The sequence below is a fragment of the Acomys russatus genome, chromosome 10, assembly GCF_903995435.1.
Source record: "Acomys russatus chromosome 10, mAcoRus1.1, whole genome shotgun sequence".
Classification (NCBI taxonomy): domain Eukaryota; kingdom Metazoa; phylum Chordata; class Mammalia; order Rodentia; family Muridae; genus Acomys; species Acomys russatus.
This window is the reverse complement of record NC_067146.1, coordinates 20,178,328-20,198,432: the sequence shown is the minus strand read 5'-3', so window position 1 is coordinate 20,198,432 and position 20,105 is coordinate 20,178,328. Positions and strand designations below refer to the sequence as shown.

At 39.8% G+C, this 20,105-nt stretch overlaps 1 non-coding gene across 1 annotated transcript; it reads left to right on the top strand.

Moving 5' to 3' along the window:
- Positions 1–4,163: 4,163 nt before the first annotated feature.
- On the top strand, positions 4,164–4,270 carry LOC127194910 (U6 spliceosomal RNA). Its single transcript, XR_007831302.1, has one exon. It is a non-coding gene; the product is annotated as a U6 spliceosomal RNA (small nuclear RNA).
- The last annotated feature ends 15,835 nt before the right edge of the window (positions 4,271–20,105 follow it).

Here is a 20,105-nt window from a genome sequence, read left to right as displayed (position 1 = left end):
TCACTCGCATTTCTAGTAGTTCCTGGATGCCTCTGTCTACCTCGGCAGGCAGTTGCTACCCTAACCTCATAAAATGGAGGCGCTATCAAGCAGGATGCCCAGCCAGGGGTTGGTTCAAGTAAAGGAGGCTTTGAATATGTACTCATTCTAAGAGTGGAGGGAAAGAAACACAAAAACAACTAAAGCAGTGCCGAGGTGGGGAGAGACTTTTTCCCTTTTCGTAGCAGTCATTAAACCAGTGACAAACATAGTGGGAGATAGGAAGCACTTTCACTAGCTTTCTTTAATTGAAATGCTATTGTGCCCAAGGGTAGGCATGAACATAACTGAGCCAGAGGACCATGAATTGCAACCCTCCTAGAGAAATTCATTAGAAACGGATGTGTATACATGATAAAGAGCTATTTGAGGTCAGAGAATTCATACAAAAGAATTGCATTCTGTCTAATAGCTCAACAAAATACCACTAAGTGACTGACTATATTGATAATGGACTTTCTAGAAAAATGAACGTTTTACAAATTGGTTAAGAGGCGTGGGTGGCAAAGGTTTGCCTGTGACCAGCCATGCTGTCAAGCCGGCATGCGTGTCATCTTGTACTCACCATTCAACATGGCTGAGCCTGAGCAAATGTGTTCCATATAATCACAACCTGAGAGGTGCCATTAAAACAGATATGTCTATTACTTCCCTTCCCAGCGCTTTGTTCTTTTACCGCCTACCCATCTTCTATACCCTGGTTTAAGTATTTCACTACCAAGTCGCACTCAGGGTCTTAGGACTATCTCCAAAAACACTCTTTGCAAACATTATAATCTTTTTTGATAGCACATATCATGGTGTTTATCTTTGCGGGTTTTATAGATTGGCACAATTTCTGTCCTCCCCTCAAATATGTAAGGTGTATGAAGGTGTGATTTGTCCTTCACTATGCCCTGTGGTCTCAATAACCAACACATTGATTAAGTAAAGAAATTATGAAAAATTGAGGTTCAGAGAGATTAGCTTGGTGTGTGATTAAATGGCAAGTTATCGTTTTACTCCAATTCTTTATGTGTTCAAAGTCCTTGGAATCACCCAAGGTATCACCCACTCCGTACTAGGTGGGACACATAATTTGTAGGTCCTATTACCAATTTAAAATACGAGGGCCCTGCCTGCAGCCCCGCAGCACAGGTGGGCACAAGGACACCAAGAGACCATAGTGGGAGCCAGTGATGTGTGAGTATATGCTGGGGAGATGGGAAAGAAAGAGAGGCAGAGCAGTTTGAACACTGTGAGGAGAGGTGGAACTGATGACACAGGGTGATGAGAAATGACAGATGTGAGTAGCCTTCCCTGCCACCTGAGGCCATGACCAAGTCCCAGCTTGTGCTGCTCCTGAGGGTGATGCCTTGGTCTGTGGCTATGTCACGTCAGTGGCCCATGTTACCACCAAAGGCTATGTGAATATCCCTGGTCTGGGCGGCCACTTGGAAGCATGTTGATGCCCAAGGACTGTACAGAGCTAGCCCTGTTCCTCACTTGCTGTAGCACTTGCTACACCTTGCCTGGGCAGCACAATGGAAATGCCTCTGGTGGTGGTGTAGTGGGAGAGCTGGCAGGCTGTCCAACTCAACTACCACCCTGGCCCAGATCTAACACTTTGAGTTAGCTCACCCCAACATCTACCCCATCTATGAATTCCCGGAGCAGGTGAAGGAGCTGGTCCTCCAGACCCAAAGCAATAGGATCTCCATGACCCAAAGCAACAATACAGTATCCAAAGAGTCCTAGTGAAGATCCAGCATTGATAGGGTAGAAGAAGCTAGAAGCCTCAAACTAGGCCAATGACTCATTGCAATGAACATTTGCAAATAAAGATGAGTGGACAAGAGGGTATGCTGTGTGATACAACGCGACACACTACAGCTTCCACAAGGCTGTTTTCTTTTGCAAAGGAGGTTTCCGAGGGCGGGAGGTGGGTTCAAGGGAACAGAAAGATGAGTGGGATTCAGGTGCATGACGTAAAATTCACAATCAATAAAAAGTTTTTAAAAATGGTAATGACACCAACCAGAAAAACCCTCCAAAAATATAAATAAAATAAAATACGAGGCCCCACTCAAAAGCATGGAAAATACCATAAAGCTTATTCCACAATGCTTTCATATTTCTCCCATTTTCATTTAAGTTGTCATTTTTTATCTATAGCTTAGTTTAGTTCAAAATGAACTAAACCTAAAATTACTACCATAAATTTTGTCATTCATCTTTGTTATCTTCACAAGAGGAGTGAGAGCATTCTCTGCAGAGTTACATAGCTCACACTTTAGAACTGGTGTGCAATGCTTTGTTCTTGCCAGAACCATGGTATCCCTTGACAAAGCCAGCACGCTTGAGGGCTGTTACGTCACGTCTTCACTGTGCACACAACCATAGGAGCCGTCACTATCTTGCACAAGAACAAAGAGAAGTTGAAAGAACAAATAACTGAGAGTTCCCCGGTTTTTTCTCTTCTGTATTTCTGTGTGGATGGCTGATATAGGAAGTAACGGGAGTGAGGAAGGATGCAGAGCAGGTGCTTTGGTTCTTCTCATGAATACCATGCCTTCTTTCTGTTTGGTTCAAATCTGCTTTAAGCATCTGTTTACTAAAGAGAAATGAAGATGGCGTGGCGTTGGATAGATGGGGAGGATCTGGGAGGAGTTGAGGCATAAGAAACCATGATCAGAATATACCATACGAGAAAAACAGTTTTTCAATTTAAAGCAGCTAGAGGTTGGCTTTTCAGACTATTGTCTCTGATTGCTCTGATCATCTATTGACTCCTTTGATGAAGTGAACTTACATTATACTTAACCAGAGACTTGCTAAACTGGTCCATATGCAGAGTCACAAAAGATGTCTTGGCAAATGGGAGACTGTGAGTGCAAATGAGCAGCAGAGAATTGTTTGATTCTTTTTCCTGTACTGCTAGCTCACAGGATGTGCGAAGAACAAGCCGGAAGATAAAACTTACTAATCACAGAGCTTCCATGAGCCTGTGGCCCCTGTGACACAGATCACACCCATGAAGCCAGACGCGTCACTGGTATTCATTTCCTGCAGGTTGCTGCTTTGAACTTGGTGATGCTGTTACCAAACTCCCAGAGTAAAGAATCGTATATGAAGATAAAGATAGCTGTCTTGACCATTCTGTGAGAACAACAAAGGATGACAAATAGCCCCCGAGTTTCCTCACATTCCTATTGTAAGTGGTAAATGAGACAAAAACACATGTTGGCACACCAGGAATGAGGAATTATTTTTATTTGCAGACATTTTTTAATTGCCTTTTCATTGACTGAACTATTAAATATTCAAATCTGAGCAGGAAGCAGGTAATTTAGAGCAGCTATATTTTCTCCCTTGTTTCATTATTGAAATCATTTGAAGGTTGAATGCTGTACTAATGCAGTAGCAAGTGCATGGTCAGAAAGATGCCTCCTTGGCCTCTTTTGAAGAGAGGAAGGGTCATACAGAAAATCAGCTATCTTCGCAGGCCTTTGTGCATTGGTGCACTTGTAGTTTTTCCTGATGTATTCCCAGTATCTACAGCAAAGGAAATGTGTCTTTTCACCCATCACAGCTCGGGGCTGTCTTTGCCTAAGGAGCCATTTCTAAGATTGGTACTTCGATTCCACCAAGAAAATTAAACATGTGTCCGTGTCTATTTGATAAATTCTAAGGCTTACTCTCATTAAGGCTAAATAACTCACAGAGCTAGAAAATGGCAACACTAGATTTACACTCACCCACAGTTGGCAGAATCCTGAATTTTTCCATGAATCTATTCCTAATTAGCTCATTAAAGCTGAAGATACAGTAACAACCGTATCATAGATTTTTACCCAACTAGAATTGTTAGACTCTCTGCTCTCTCTTACTGTCTTTAATTTACAGGAGCCAGTTTTATTACACTGTTATGCACACGTTTATTTTTTTTCTACACAGTTATACATATTTCCACATTTCTGCCATGATTTATATGAAGATATAGAATACGACACTGTGTTCCTTTAAACTGTGCTACAATAACAATTGTCTAATGGACATGGTCTAAACATGTAAGATGTGCATGTTCTACTGTTTTTCTGATCATCTGCTACATACAAAATGGTTAGATTAAAAGTGAAAAGGTGGTGCTCGTTTCGGCAGCACATATACTAAAATTAGAACGATACAGAGAAGATTAGCATGGCCCCTGCGCAAGGATGACACGCAAATTCGTGAAGCGTTCCATATTTTTGTACATATACACTATGGAATACTACTCAGCTATTAAAAACAAGGAATTCCCGAAATTTGTGGATAAATGGATTGAGCTAGAAATGATCATAATGAGTGAGTTAACCCAGAAGCAGAAAGAATCAAATGGTATATACTCACTTATATCTGCATACTAGCCCAAGGGGCATGTCCCACGAAAGCCTTCACTTACCAGGAAACTGGAACAGAGGGGAGGGCATCCTATTGGGACTCTAAATGAGAGAAGCATGGGAGAATAGCAAAATAAAAGGATACAGAGGGTCCTAGAAATCTACAAGTAGAACAATATGATAGGCAGATTTGGGCCCAGGGGTCCCGCTCAAACTAAGGCACCAGCCAAGGACAATACAGGAGGTAAACTTTAAACCCCTACCCAGATCTAGCCAATGGTCAGAATATTCTCCACAGTTGAGTGGAGAGTGTGATATGACTTTCTCACGTACTCTGGTGCCTCACATTTGACCATGTCCCCTGGAGGGGGAGACCTGGTGGCACTCAGAGGAAGGACAGCAGGTAGCCAAGAAGAGACTTGATACCCTATGAGAATATATAGGGGGAGGTAATCCCCCTCAGGAACAGTCATAGGGGAGGGGAATAATGGGAAAATGGGGGGGGGGGGGGGAATGGGAGGATACAAGGGATGGGATAAACATTGAGATGTAACAAGAATAAATTAATTTTAAAAAAAAAGTGAAAAGGTGAAGCTGCGAATTGGCTGAGAGGTTCCATACCCTTACATCAAAGACAGTGGGTTGAGCATTTGATCGAAGACTCATCAGCACGACACACTCGTCTATAGCACCAGTGCATATTTACATCTCCTAGTTTTTAATGGTCGACATCATGTGTGCTACTCATTATTTGTTTGATGAGGGCTAGCATATGGAAAGGGGAGAATGCAGCGTTTTGTTTGTAAAGACCTGTATTCTCTTTACTAAGATCCCTAAAACACTGCAATGTCTAAAAGCTGTGAAAATGTCAATCTCCACAATTAAGGAGTCCCACATTAGAAGAAATCATGTTCTCTTCTGAAAATAACCAGAACCAACTAGACCATAGAGCGTGTTAGGCCAGGGAAAAGAGACCTAAGGGGTCCCTGTGTTAAGATCTAATGTAAAAATAGCTTTTCTTGACATTGAGAATTTTGTGTGAAGTCTTTTTATTTCTTTAGGAAAAATAAATAAATTTTTTTTTTATCGTAGCAGTTCTGCTTATATCTAGTTCATAGAATATTCTGGTAATAGTTTTTTTTTTTTTTTTTGGAGTGTATTATCTGGGCAAAAACAGTTCATATCTCATTTGTGGTAGTAAAATTGGGGTTCATTTTAATAGGAAGGTACCCTAATATCTGTATTTACAGCTAGAAGCACAATTAGATTTAATTAGATGACAGATGATATTAAAGCAAATCAACAGATAAATGCATCGAGATACTCAAGCTAAAGTGGACAGTAAATGAGCTTAACAAAGCACAATCTCCCAGAGCTAAAGTAACTGAATATTCATGCCACACCAGATGGCTCATGACTCAAGTCCTCTCTCTCAACTTAAAAGGTGAAAAGATGTGACCAGATTCATCCCAAGTGTCTTATTCTAATTTTATCAGCATGCTCCTTAGGAGGACATAGTAGAACTTGAGAAATGGCTCAGATGTTAACAGTACTAGCTGATTATTTAGAAGTCTGGGGTTCAATTCTTAGCACCCACATGATGGCTCACAACTTTCTCTAACTCCTTCCTAGCAGAGATATGACACCCTCTTCTGGCTTCCTTGGTCATTGCACATAGTCTACAGACAAATTTAGATAAATGTCACACACATAAAATAAAAATAAAATTCAAAAATCTCAAAAACAAATTAAAGTCACCAAGAGAGAAATCTGTTTCTTCTGGAATTTGAGGTTTAAGTTTTACTTATATCCAAAGAGACTATTTTAATTCTTTACAACTTTTGTGGATTTTCTTTGAATTTGGATTTCTGAAATGCTTGTGTAATTACTTTGTAATGTAAGAAGAACACAAAAGCATAAAATAATATTAGATAAGGCAAGCAAACAAAAGTCTATAATTAAAAGTGCAAAAGTCTTCCACCTAAGAAAATACATTATATTTTATCTTATAATGGAAAGGAAATAAAAGAAATATACTAATCTTAAGTTGTGAGTTGAAAAACCAGCTATAGGTCTCTGAAATAAAAGTCAGCCTAAGTTTCTCGAGCAGATATAGATTCTGTCCATTATTAACTTCTTGAAAAACTTGATGTACTACAAGATCCAAAGTGCCTTGTTCAAGTCTCTCACTCAACAGCTAATAAGCATGCATGGACCCATTTACAACAGGGTCATAAGCCTACAGATGAGTCCCTTTGAGAATATGAGGTTATGCCCCCTTATTCCTTTTCATCTCTCCTGTTATTGACCTTGCAACAACCTAGCTTTCTCTAAAATTCTTTTCCCTTATCTGTAAAATAAGGGCAATAATATTTACCTTAGTATTGGGGCTACAAACTTTTTTATGAATATCTGTTCTACATATAAGGTTTTTATTATATTGAACAGTAATGTTGCTTATTGTTTCACAAAGCTGGGGTGAAATTCCTGAATAAGATGGGTTGGAGTAATTATCCCCATCACTAATGAGGAGGCAAAGGGGGCATAGTCTCTTCTCTGACAGGTTAAATAAGGGAGAATGGTCTTGGAGAGGTCATGGTATTGGGTACAGTGTCACATTAGTAGATGCAGAGAGGACTGAACAGGGCTGCTGGCCCTCTGACTTCCCATCTTGCCAAACAAAGGTAGCTATTATGTAGCTTCAACTAAGATGTCATCAGCTATAAGGCTAGCTTAGCATTGAGCAGCCAATAACAACAGAATGCACTTTTAGCATGCTCCATCCAGATGAGATAGGCAAATTTACCATGAGAGACAGACATGATGGGGGGGGGGGCCACATGCTGCCTGCCATATATCATCCATAATCAAATAATCAGGCTTTTTCTGTTATTTTGAAATTCAGTTGCATCAAGTTTTCCTGAAACAAAATAAATTCGCAAGTAGCCCATGATAGCTCCGATTTTGTTAAGTTCACTGTAATTATCCTGTGATATGTCCAGTCTTACATGTGAAAGCAGTGCGTTCAGATAGTAGGATTGTGGTGTCATACTGTTCTTGTCCTGGTTTGGCTTGGTTTTTTCAGGAATATAAGAAATAAATTCAGACATAGTAAATATAAGCAAACTCGGGGGTAATGGTGGCTTTCTGCTCAGCTCATTTGAAACAATGAGGCAGAGGCATGTGGTTCTCTGTGAGTTCGAGGACAGCCTGGTCTACAGAGTGAGTCCAGGATAGCCAAGGATAAACAGAGAAACCCTGTCTCGAAAAACAAACAAACAAACAAACAAACAACAACAAAAACCAAACAAAAGAAAGTTCTGCTCACACTGGATGAGTCAATCTTCTCTAGGGTTTAGTTATTATCCCATCTCTAATGATAATGAATGCACGACTACCACAAGAAAATGAAACATTGACTAAATAATTTTGGCTGCTTCAGTCTTCCTAAATAAAAACAACTTATTTTCTTTCTAAATAGTACTTTCTTTCCTGCATGCTCCTCTTGGGAAGGGCACTAATCAAAGAGAAATTTTAATCTACCAGCTAAAGTTGATTAGATAAAGCTTCCTTTAGATGATAAGAAAGTTTTGACAAAGAAAACAAATTACTGTTTTTATCTGATTATGTGAGTAAAAAAAATCTTGATTATGGAACACATAGTACTTAACACCTAAAATGGGGCCACTACAACTCTAACAGCTTAAAAATACCACGGAGACAGCTGTTCTGTGAACTCTCATTCCCAACATTATGTATGACTTGGACCCTGAGAATTTAGCAAAGCTCAGATACCATGCCTCTGTTTCTATTTTCCTGTTTCCTCACACTTTGTGGACTGGATCTTTTCTTGGCAGAGCAATGTAATAATAAAATGGAAGAAGGTAATGAAAAATCTGAATGTGGCAGCCATTGCTGGCCGTCAGGGTGGGGACACCTTTCCCCTTTTGTATTCCTATTATATCATATATGAAAGGCCAGCAGGGAATGTTCTAGACATGTCCTACATTCTCCTAAACACCATTCAAACACTTCTTTGATTCATATCATAATTAGAAAGGAATGAGTTAATACTTGTATCCATCCCTAATCAATCATAAGAAACCAAACACTTCATGTTTCTCTTTTAATGTGAAATGTATTTGCTATCACCAAGGCAGAGAATGGACTAAGAAATCCTTCCTAAATTCTCCCTCTATTAGAAGCAAGCTTAAGCACAATGCTACATTGGAGGATCTCACTTTAGGCTAGCAACTGTTTGTTACTATACTTCACATTCATTTCAAACCTTCTGTAATCTGTGAGACATTTTAATACCAAAGATGTAAAAAGAGGAAGAAAAACTGTTTTTTTATGTTTTATTGCCTTTAAAACATAAAGTACTTAGTTATTTGCCACATTGAGTACAAGAAGGTATGAACAATGTTGGAAGTTAGGTAAAGATGCTTTTATTAGATTCCATTTTATATAATCTTAAAAAAGGGCAAAACTAAAAATGGCCATTTTCCTTTTGACTTTATCACATTAATTTGTTTATGAGGCCCCCAATTCCCACAAAAAGAGAAGCTTCACAAATGCATATTGACATGCCCACCATGGGCTGACATGGAAGAATTAATCCTATATTGTGTTGTAGTCAAGTTCTATTTGGTAGTTCTTCAGTGAGGATCAATACAGGGTCTCCAAGGCACAATGGTTGGCTCCCTTCACTCTTCCTAGACAAACAAATGCCTTTTTAAAAGTCATCCCATAGAAGAGGGACAAAAAGCTTTCTCTTGGCTCACCAAGCCCTGGCTGAAACTTTTAAGAAGCATAAATCTGGGTATCCCTGCAATACCTCCATCCCTAGCCCCCTTTTCATTCCTCTGTCTGACACTGTTCTCTCCAACATCTCATTCAAAACTGCCTTCATTCCCCAAAAGATGCACATGAGAGTTCAAAGGCTTCATGTGATGCCACTCTGGGAAATAATTGTATTTTTTTTATCAAAGACAAGTGTTCCTGGGCAGAATGTGACTCTAACTGCAGACTTTTAGTAATGTAAGAAGGTGTTTGAGGCATGTCACTGAATTAAAGACATCCCATAATCATCACATAGCAACATAGTCTACCTACTCATGAGATCCTGTTGTTGCTAGGAGCTAGAAGTTACCAGGAAGCCTCTCCACAGCACACCCCTTCTGTTTATTGCTTTGACACCCTCATTTTTGTTTGTCTTGCCACTTCATAGAGGCTTTTCCCAAGAATGAAGAGCTCGTAGGGACGCCCACGGTCATTTCTGGTGTAGCAGTCACTGCACTTCCTTAGTCGTTCCTCATGCTTCCTGTTCACCCACTACGGGTCACTAAGCGTCAGAGGCCTGTGTGACTCTGTGCCTCCCCTACTTAGTACAGAGCACCACCTATGCCCACCTTCTGCACCAGTGTTAAATGGCAAGCTGCAAACAAAACAATGAGCCCTGGCTGCTGCATCTTCCATGACATGAAAGCAGAGACATTGAGTGATGGTAAAGGAAGAAGGACAAGGGAAGAGACAGGTGCATTGACTAACCTTTCTCCTTTCCCCAGGAGTACATCGCCAAAAGCCAAAAAGCAGAAGGGGTTTGATAACTATGCTTAATGGAGCTGAGGTATCATTTTAGTGAATGATGTCAAATCATCCCAGAAGAGACAGCAACTAGCCTTTCCAAACTGCATTGACTGCATGAAGAGTGAGTCTTCTAAGGCAGGATTTGGCAAACCATGGCCCACCAGTCAAAATCTACCCATCTTCTGTTCATAAAGCTAGACGTATAGAAACAGTATAAACCATGTGTCAATGTAGAAGAGTTTCTAAATATTTAAATGATCAGAAAAAAAATTTAAAGGATACTAGTTTTTAATATATGACGTTAATTTGAAATGCAATTTAGAGTGCCATAAAGTTCACTGGGTTGTATTTGCACAGGATCGTATATGGCTTAGGTAGGATTTGGTACTACAACAATAAAGCTGAATGCTTGTGAGAGGATATGTCCTGTGAAAATAACCAGTGTGCCATCCTACCCTCTCTGGAGTGCTCTGAGTGAGTGTGCTAGCAACAGTAATGCTGCTGTTTCCAACTTGTGCTCCAACTGAGTGTTTGGGGACTTTTTGGTTAGGGTGGTAGTGGTGGTGGTGGTGGTGGTGGTGGTGGTGGTGGTGGTGGTGGTGGTACTGGTGGTGGTGGTGGTGGTGGTAATGGTGGTGGTGCTGCTGGTGGTGGTGGTGGTGGTGATGCTGGTGATGGTGGAGGTGGTGGTGATGCTGCTGGTGGTAGTGGTGGTGTGGTGGTGGTGGTGGTGGTAGCTGGTGGTGTTTTGTCAACAATACTAACTAACATCATCTGGGAAAACAGGGCCTCAACTGAGAAATTCCCTCCATCAGATTGGCCTGTAGGTGTGTTTTGTTCTGTTTTATTTTGTTCTGTTTTGTTCGATAAATGATTGATAAGGAGGCCCAGCCCACTGTGGACAAAGCCACTCCTAGATAAGTGGTTCTGAGTCTTGTTCATGACTATGAACAAGCTATGGAGGGCTAACCAGTAAGGCTTCTGCTTCAGTTCCTGCCTCTGGTTCCTTTCTTGAGTTCCTGCCCTAACTTTCCTCACTAATGGATTTCTACATGGAAGTATAAGATTAAAAAAAAAAAAAAAAAAAAAAAAAAAAAAAAAAAAAAAGTCCAGTTGCTTTCTGTAATAGTGTTTATCACAGAAATAGAAAGCAAACTAGGACAAATCTCTTTAAAAAAATAATTTAGAAACAATTGAGGATAGGAAAAATGATGTGGAAAAGCCTGGGAAAAAGCCAGCCTTGGCACATCTCCTTAGGGTACATATCAGAGGTGTAAATGGGATAATTAACAATTGTTTCCAATAGAAGTGAGATCAGATAGAGCGGAGGCTGGCAAGCAATCGCCTTGGGCATCCTGAAGGTAGAAGTTAACAAAGGACAGATACTGATATTTAGAGACCTGCAATAATGGTAGTTCAATTATTTGTTTCTTGTTCTAACTTCTGTTCTTGAGTGGGAGAGCTTTAGGGGAAAACAGAAGAGCCAAGTGTTCAATCTATTATCAGCATCAAAATACTTAGTTCATTATAAGAACTAGATACATTTTAGAGAAGTGATAGACAAAGGAAAAAGAAAGGGAAGAAATGTATACTTAAGAGCAGTGTTTGGTTTTAGCTTTTATCAGTTGATATATTTTTCTTCTTGTGCATAGTAGTAGCTCATTAGTTTATGTGTTTGTCTCTATTCAATTTCACAGGATGCACTGTTGTTTCAGACTTCAGCATCCTTTTTTCATAATGAAACTCGACCACCATTGATCACATAGTGCTATTCTCGGGTTTCTGAAGTATCAAAAACAGGCTTTTCCCTGCAACTGCAGATACACATTTTCATAAGCCTCTATAGAGGAAGAGGCATTGAGTGGTCAAACAGATTTTGAGAATATTCTAGATATTTACACTAATGACACCCATAATGGCATCACTATGTTCTTTCTCGTTCTCAACTTAGTGCACACATCACATCCTGCATTTCCACTTTATTGCCAGAACCCTCATTGGCAATTGTGTAGTCTCCTTTAAACATAATTTTTTTAACTTAAATTTATAAGTAACAGCCAGTCTCTGGCATGTTTAGCTATAGACTTTCACTATTGTAATAAAAACTAACAACAAACCCAACAGCAAGAACAAAAGGTTTCCACAACTGGAAGATGCATGACCAAATGAGCTAACTGTGAAGCAGTATTCATTTTTAAAGGCATCAGGGTTCACATGTATTCACCTGCCTTTAAAATATGACTCTAATTAATTACTGATGGCATTCTTGGTGGTTCTGTTCTGAAACAATTTGTTCTAATTAACAACCCCTTGCCAACACTGAGTCACCACAAAGCTTGGAGGCCCCCGAGACTGGCTTTCATTGCACATTGTGCATATTTCACACAATTAGGACATTTTTACAATCATCAGATGCAATTTACATCTTTATAACGTTGCTAATCATCTGGGGGGGGGTCTGCATTCTACTAAAACAGATATTTGATTCCATATCTTTTTCTCCACTCAGGGTGGAAACCTGGAGCCTGCCCTGAAAGAAGGCCCAACCTTCTCATTTTTTAAAGTGTGAAAAGTGAATGGCTGGAAGTTGTTCAAAAACACAGGGTGGCATGGCGGTGATGTGATACTGCTACCAGTGAATTTCTTTCTGTCTCATTGCTGTAGTTCAAATTCTGACAAATATTCTTCATTTAAAGCAATAGGTCTCAAAGTCCCTAATGCTATGGCCAGTTAATACAGTTGCTCGTGTTGCAGTGACCCCCATCCCTAAAATTATTTTGTTGTGACTTCATAACTGTAGTTTTGCTACTGTTATGGATCATAATGTAAATATCTGATATACAGGATACCTGATATATGACCCCCAACAGGGTCTAACCCACAAGTCAAGAGCCTCTGACAGAAAGGACGAGCTGGGAGAAACAACATAATAACTACCTCTGCCCCTGTGACTCACAGCAGCTGTGGTCGCCTAGTTAAGATCAAGCATCCTAGCACAGGCTGTGGAAGGGGCTCATGAACCCGCACTTCTATCTGAGGAGCAGTGAACAGTTGGTGCTTCGGTGGGGCAGTGAGTTACTATTCTTTAAGGGTGTGGCTCCTAGTAGGTAGACTACATCCCAAGGGATGTCTTCACCTCCAACTGGAGGTGATGGAGTTACTGAATTAAAAGGGATGGGAGTTGGGGTTGGGTAGGGAATTGGGACAAAGCTTGGAGGAGTTAAGAGATGGAGTTGGGGGGTGCATGTGGATATGATCAAAACACATTGTGTGAAATTCTCAAAGAATTCATGAAATATTTTTAAATAAAATAAACACACTATTCCCTTAATGTCTAAAGCAGAAATTAACAAGACACTCAGGCCAATCTTGCCTCCCACTTGTGCTTATTTGGACCACAAGCTAGGAAATATTTGTATATCCTCACATACTTTCAACAACTAAAGAAGTATAATAGTTCATAATACAATAAGATGATGTATGACACCAAAAAAAATCCGATACTCAATGCTTTTGGGTCTAGGCCCAAAATATTGTAAGCCAAAATGACCAGAGGTGTGAGCTGTGCTGGTAGGGGTAGAATAAGACTTGGAGAAAACACCCTGAGCTCTGGATTCCTGGTCGCAGTGTGCAGATGCTAGAGAGCTGCAGCTCCCTAGGCTGGCCAACATCTGCTCTTCTGCCTAGAACAGGCACTGCATGGGGGCAGCAGAAGGCTGTGGAAGAGAGGCAGGTGTTTCCCTTCCTCTATGGCTCTGGTTCTTTCCAAGCTTTGACAACACCCAACTTCCTTTTAGAAGCCTTTAGCGCCAAGTCTCTTCTCAACCTTTCTCACTATGACTCATGGCAACATTTTGCTGCGGATAATTGTTGATGTACCACCAGTCTGCTCTGCAATTTTATAGCCGTGTGATGAAAATTCCATCATAAAACCCATTCTCTGTTAAAGAACTGAAGGGTGTCTTACTTAGATTCCGAACACAGGCTATATTTTTAAAGGTATTATGCTTGTAGTAATCTCATATATGGAAAACAGCATATGATAGGAACATGGGAAGAGGTATAAGAATTTGTACATTGATTGTGCTCCTAATACAGTATTCTCCCTGGAATTTTTTAAAGTTTAATTTCCAGTTTTATTTTCATGCAGTATAGCTTCTTTCTTCTTTAAGTTAATCTTGAGGCAAATGTTATTTTATAGATATGTTTTAGTTGGCTTCTATTTAAACTTGGACACGTTGCTGTTTGATTTTAGTTTAGTTTGAAGGTTTTGTAGGTAGTTTTCATATATTTTTGGTTATAAGCCTAGCCTTTAATGACTGAGCCATCTCTCCAGCCCTATAGGTAGCTCTTTAAACCAGATTCAATCAGAAGGCAACCAGTAGAGCATTTTCACACATAACTATGACAGTAGAATTACACAAGTAGAGACCTGAAGTTATTTAATACCCACCTAATGTATATCTTTCATATTAATAGAATGCCCAGTCAATTCCTTAATCTCTTCAGAAGAGACAGAGCAATCTAACCTCTGAATGTGTAAAGTACTTCAATTAATCTTAGGAGATAGCTGCTTCATGTTCATCAAGAAAGAGTCACTCCACTCAGACCTCCCAAGTAAACACAAGCCCTTAGTTTCTTCTCAAGAATAAATTTCTTCAAGGACACAGAGAATTCTCAGGCCAAAATGGAGCATAGACTTTTAGCATAAATATCAGTCGTCTTTGGGAATCTACATCATAGTTTGGGTCTCGGGAAATGACTCATTGGTAAAACATTTGCCAGAAAAGCCTGAGGACCATAGTTTGAACCAAAAAAAAAAAAAAAAAAAAAACCTGTATAGGTATCTTTCATGAGAAGAGACAGAAGATTTCTAGCTAGCTATACTAACTGAATTAGTGAGCTTTGGGTTCATATGAAAGAAAATGCCTCAACATATAAGGGAAGTGATTGAGGAAGACACGGACACCAGATTCTGGCTTACAGATTCACATTATGCACCCTCACACATGAACATTTACACATATACATACACAAGCACAGTTCTTCTGGTCTCGCTTTCTTTAGTGTTTAAGCGGTGATTACTATATATACAAAGCATTACATCACTACGTTGTTTATCTTTAATTTTTTTTTTTTTGAAGAGCCAGCAAGAGGATTCAATGGGGAAAAGTAGTTGTCCTAAGTTTTACAACCTGATTGCAATATCCCTAGGATCCCATGATTAAAGGAGAGAATCAACTCCGACCACTTGTCCTTGGACTTCCACATTAGCACAAATTAAATGCATTTTTAGTGGGAAGGAAGTTTCTAGTCTGTATCTAGGCCAAGAGATGTGCAGATCTCTTAGGGGACAAGGAATACAAGGGGGGGGGTCTTCAGCTTCAATACAAGCTTGTAAGAATGTGCTCAATGGTACTTAGTCCCTACCTGGACTACACTTCAGAGCAGGAGAATCTCAGGACAGGGCATGGTGATGGAGAGGTGATGGAATGGGGTTGTATTTTTAGAGCTGTCCCAGGAGACATGGCTTGGAATTGTACTATCATCTCAGATACCACAGCTGCCAAAAAAGGTGTTATTTCTCTGACTCTCTATCTCTCAGGTAGTTAAAATCATATGCACTTTTTTTGGTATGACTTAGAAGGCAGACAATATGCAAACTTGTCTAGACTTTCTGGGAATAATTAGAAATTAGAGATGTGTTAGGTCATTACTGGATAATCCATAAGTAATTTGAAAAGCCCAGATTAAAAAAAAAATAGGTAAACACTTAATCACAACTTGAAGGTGTCATGAGGCCTGTAGTAGCTAATAGGTTTTAGACTATTCAAACTCAAGTGAGATAAAATGAAAACATTCACCACAGCTGCATTACTGGCTTTTAATTTAGCTGACTGGCTTCTGAAATGTACATGATGAAGACATAATAAAGGGCTAGCTCCTCCCCAGTCGATGGCAAAGTTGCCAAGGGGCCTTTGGATGAATTATTCCCAGTGAACCATGTCCATGGTGCCAGCAAGTGATGGAGATGGCTAGCCAGCTGAGCAACACTGTAAAAACCCATCAGGATTTGCACTTTGAGGAAGAGCCTTCAGGGAACAATGAGTGAGTGGAACCCTGCACAGAGGTGGCATTTTATCCAGTACAGGGGAGGAGACAGAAGCAACAGCAACAGGTAACTGAAGGAAGCCACTATATGAGAGCAGCCCATCAGACCTGCACACGCAACTTCCTGGAACAGGAGGACAAAGATATGCCTCTTCTGGAAGCTGTTGCCGTCAGCCCAAAGCCAAATGGCCATATTTGCGGGAACCTTAATATGCTTGCTGGGATAATTTTATTTTGTTGAAAGACAAGCACGTCTCCTCTAATGCACTCCCCAGGTAAAGCCAGAGTGGAGCCAGCTTGGCAAAGTGAGCACCATACAAAGATGTTTCCAGAAGATTGCTAGTGCACCCAGTTTAAGATCAGTCTAAGATTAGCAGAGGCAGGACAGGGAAATGGGATCCCAGGATGATGTTTGAGATAAAGATAAGAAGAATCATTACTGTATGCCAACTTCTGGGCATGTGGGTCCACAAAATCTATCACACGACTTTAGAGCATTCAAAATGCTGGCCATGGTCACATGTCTTAAGCATGCAGAAAGTAGGGAAATGTCAGGTCTCCACACCTTTGTCTTGTTTAAAGTGACACCTTTGCTTGTCACTAGGTTACAGGCACTCCCACTGGGTATAAAATACAAGATGCACTGATAATATTGAGCCTGATTATGTGGCCATTTTCTATAGTGCCGGAGAAGGACAGATGACTTAATGAGTTGATCGGGTCCTGGACATGGGAAAGGGAGCAGGAGACGAGTACCTCTCCTTGGTTCCTTCCATATTTCTTATTTGCCATCAGATATCACCTAGACAGATTTATTTAGGCAATAAACATTTATAGAGCCCCAACTATTTGCTCAGCAATGGACAAGGTCTGTCCTAAAGTTGAGTTTATAATGATGACATGATCCTTGACCTGTTCGGCCTCGTGTTTCAGCAAGGAAGGACAGACCTCTAAAAAAGAAAACCTAATTGCACTTTATTGGTTTCAAGGTATAAAAAAGAGAGAATGGATAATCTTTCTGGACCCTCATATAAATGGTCAAGGTGTTCTTCAAATGAGAACTGATATTTGGGCTTTATCAATGTAAATTGTGGCCTGTCCAAAAGATGTATACAGTGGGAGTGCATATAAGCCTATTCTAAAAATAACATAATTGCAGGATTATATTTATGGAGGCAGGTCCAACCTGTATCCAGAAAGTCTCCATTCACCCCAGGACAACTAGGAGTTCAGACAATATCAAATCGTAAAGCTACTCAAAATACTGAGGTGTTTCTTTTTATTAAAATGCATAGTTTTTGAGCATGAACTTCATAGATGGTAATGTTGTACATGGCATCAAAAGGTTAGACACACTTGGTGTTAGAGTGATGGAAGTGCCATTATGGCCAAGTAACAAAAGAGCATCTGTTTCCATTGGAATATATTGTATATGTGGGTAAGCAGAAGAGGGAGAACCGGGGACCAGTCGTGAAATCCTGTTGGGATCATAGTAAAGCCCCTGCCCTTTTCCTTTCAGGTCATGGAATGACAGATTCTGCCAAAGAATGACAGGGTACAGAGGACACCTGACAGCAGATATGAGGGGGTAATACAGAGGGAAATTTCCCACAGCTGGGAAAACCATTCCTGTTGAAGTTTGGCATTATTTTTCTTTGCTTTAAAGTATGCCCCCACAAGAACCAACTAGACAGATACTGTCACAACTTTAAAAAAATAATGAAACCCTAATTTGAAAATAAGAAAACATTCTTCAGACAGGAATATAAAGTCTTTTGATGTTGGCATTCATTCAGACAATAAATATTTTATTAGGACATGACATTTAATCATGTGTTCCATTTATAAACCTTAAATCCTTCCTTTCAGGGTATAAAACACGGAAATCAAGTAGAAAATAAGAGACAAGAGAATTTGTTTGTTAAAAAGCCAGAGGTCAAATGGAACCCAGTGAGTAAACCTGAACAGACCTATATGTTCTTGGCGAGAATGTTCAGCCTGTAGACTAAAGGCATCGCAGCTCTTTAACCCTTCCCTATTTTTATACACATCCTGTCCTTAAATGTCCCACATTTTCACTCTGAGGGTCCTAATAAAGAGATTCTTGTTTGAAATTGTGCCTTAGTGATAGCCACACCGTAGAAGATGACTTATCTATTTTAGAAGAAGCAAAATATTGTCAGAATTATTTTTACATCCTTTTGGAGGCACCTTGAAATTGGGTAATCTATGAAATTGGTGGGAGTTTTTGTGCCGTTCAACTATTTCCAGAGTAATAAGATGCCCAAATATATCCTAAATTTTGAGCGTGTGTAGGCAAAGATAAGGGATCTGTGCAGGCAATTTACTGGAAATACATTGCTGTTTCTCAGCTGGAGAATACCAGAGAAGACCTGGTTTGTTTCCAAACTTTCATTGAGGTTTCTATGCCCCCTAGTGGGCAGTTCGTATTGATGCAGTTGTTAAATCATGCGGATAATTTGACAGCCTTTCTTTTGTTCAATTGAATTCAGGCTCTGTACCAACAATATATGACGTTGAGATTCCCTTAACTGTTACAGTAATGTTTTAAATATCATAGAGCCACAATAGAAATTCAACCAAAAGATCACAACTTATGGAAGAGAATCTCTTAGTTTAAATGGTTTTAATGTGTTTTGTTTTGTTTTTCAACATCAAATGGGAAAGAGAAAAATAAGTCAAAGAGCAGAGCTTTATTCTGGAAAGTTCCTCATTGTGAGTCTATACCACCCCACTAAACTTCATTTGTAAGTTCCCTAAAAGTCCATTTCCTCCCTGTAAAGAAAGAGAATCTTCTCGTTTCCCCCTTTGGTTTAATGGAGGCTGAGTGTGTTGGTATTCTAAACAAGAGGAAAAAGATTTTTAAATATACTTTTCAAAAGAATAATAGCACATAGTCTGGCTGAAACAAAAGATACCACACAATTTTTGAAGTAATGTACATGAGGTTCTCAAGCTTGCAAGAGGGAATGCTTGACTCTTCAGGCAAAACAGGCAAGAACAAAATCATCGCTGCTTTTAGGCAAATGTTGATTTCAAAATGTCAAAGAGCAATCTCACCACTGTGAAATTAATACCAGGGCCCCTCTGGCGAACAGGTTCTGTACTGCAAGCAGGTGTTATATGGCAATGCTTTAAAAAGTCGTTTGCTATTTGCAAACATTGCAGCTACTATAGAAACTATCAATCAAACTGTGATCCTTCTCCATTGCCAGTTGATGGCAGAAAGTCCATGAATAGCATAACCACTGAGACCCTAAGGGATAGAAATATTAGTTAATAAGTAATCCAGTTTCCGGGTCAGAAGAAATTGTTTCTTATACCTATTGGATTAGCACTCAAGCCAAAAGAAAAAGAAAAGAAAAGAAAAAAGAAAAGAAAGAAAGAACGCTTCAGACACAGAAGCAATCACAGAGAGAGAGAGAGAGAGAGAGAGAGAGAGAGAGAGAGAGAGAGAGAGAGAGAGAGAGAGAGAGGAGAGGAGAGGGAGAAAACCAATGGCTTGTACCAAGATGTTATACGTATTACTTACTTTCATCTAACTTTTAAAGAAAACCATTTACCTTTGAAATATGCCTCCAAGACCTGCTCTGTGCTCATATGGAGTTGTTTTTACTTTCACTATTTTAGTAGTTGATGTACAGTATCATGGACCCATCATCCGAGTCCATCAACAGGTGTGATTCCTCTGGACTTTAGCACATCTGCACGGGCTCCATCCATTATACTCCTCATACCTGGCAACTTGTGACTTTTCACCACAGAAGAACAATAGAGAGAATGAGACTGATCATGGGGATCATTTTAATACCAACCCTTTCTTCCTTTTGAATGGAGGCTCCCTTCGACATGCATGATTGTTTTTTTTTTTTTTTTTCAACACAATTCTGTCTTCCCCCTTAGCATCCATGGGAAATAGATTTTGTAAGCCATGAATTTCCTGTGGATGGTAACCCATTATGATGTTTTTCATTTAGTATGTGA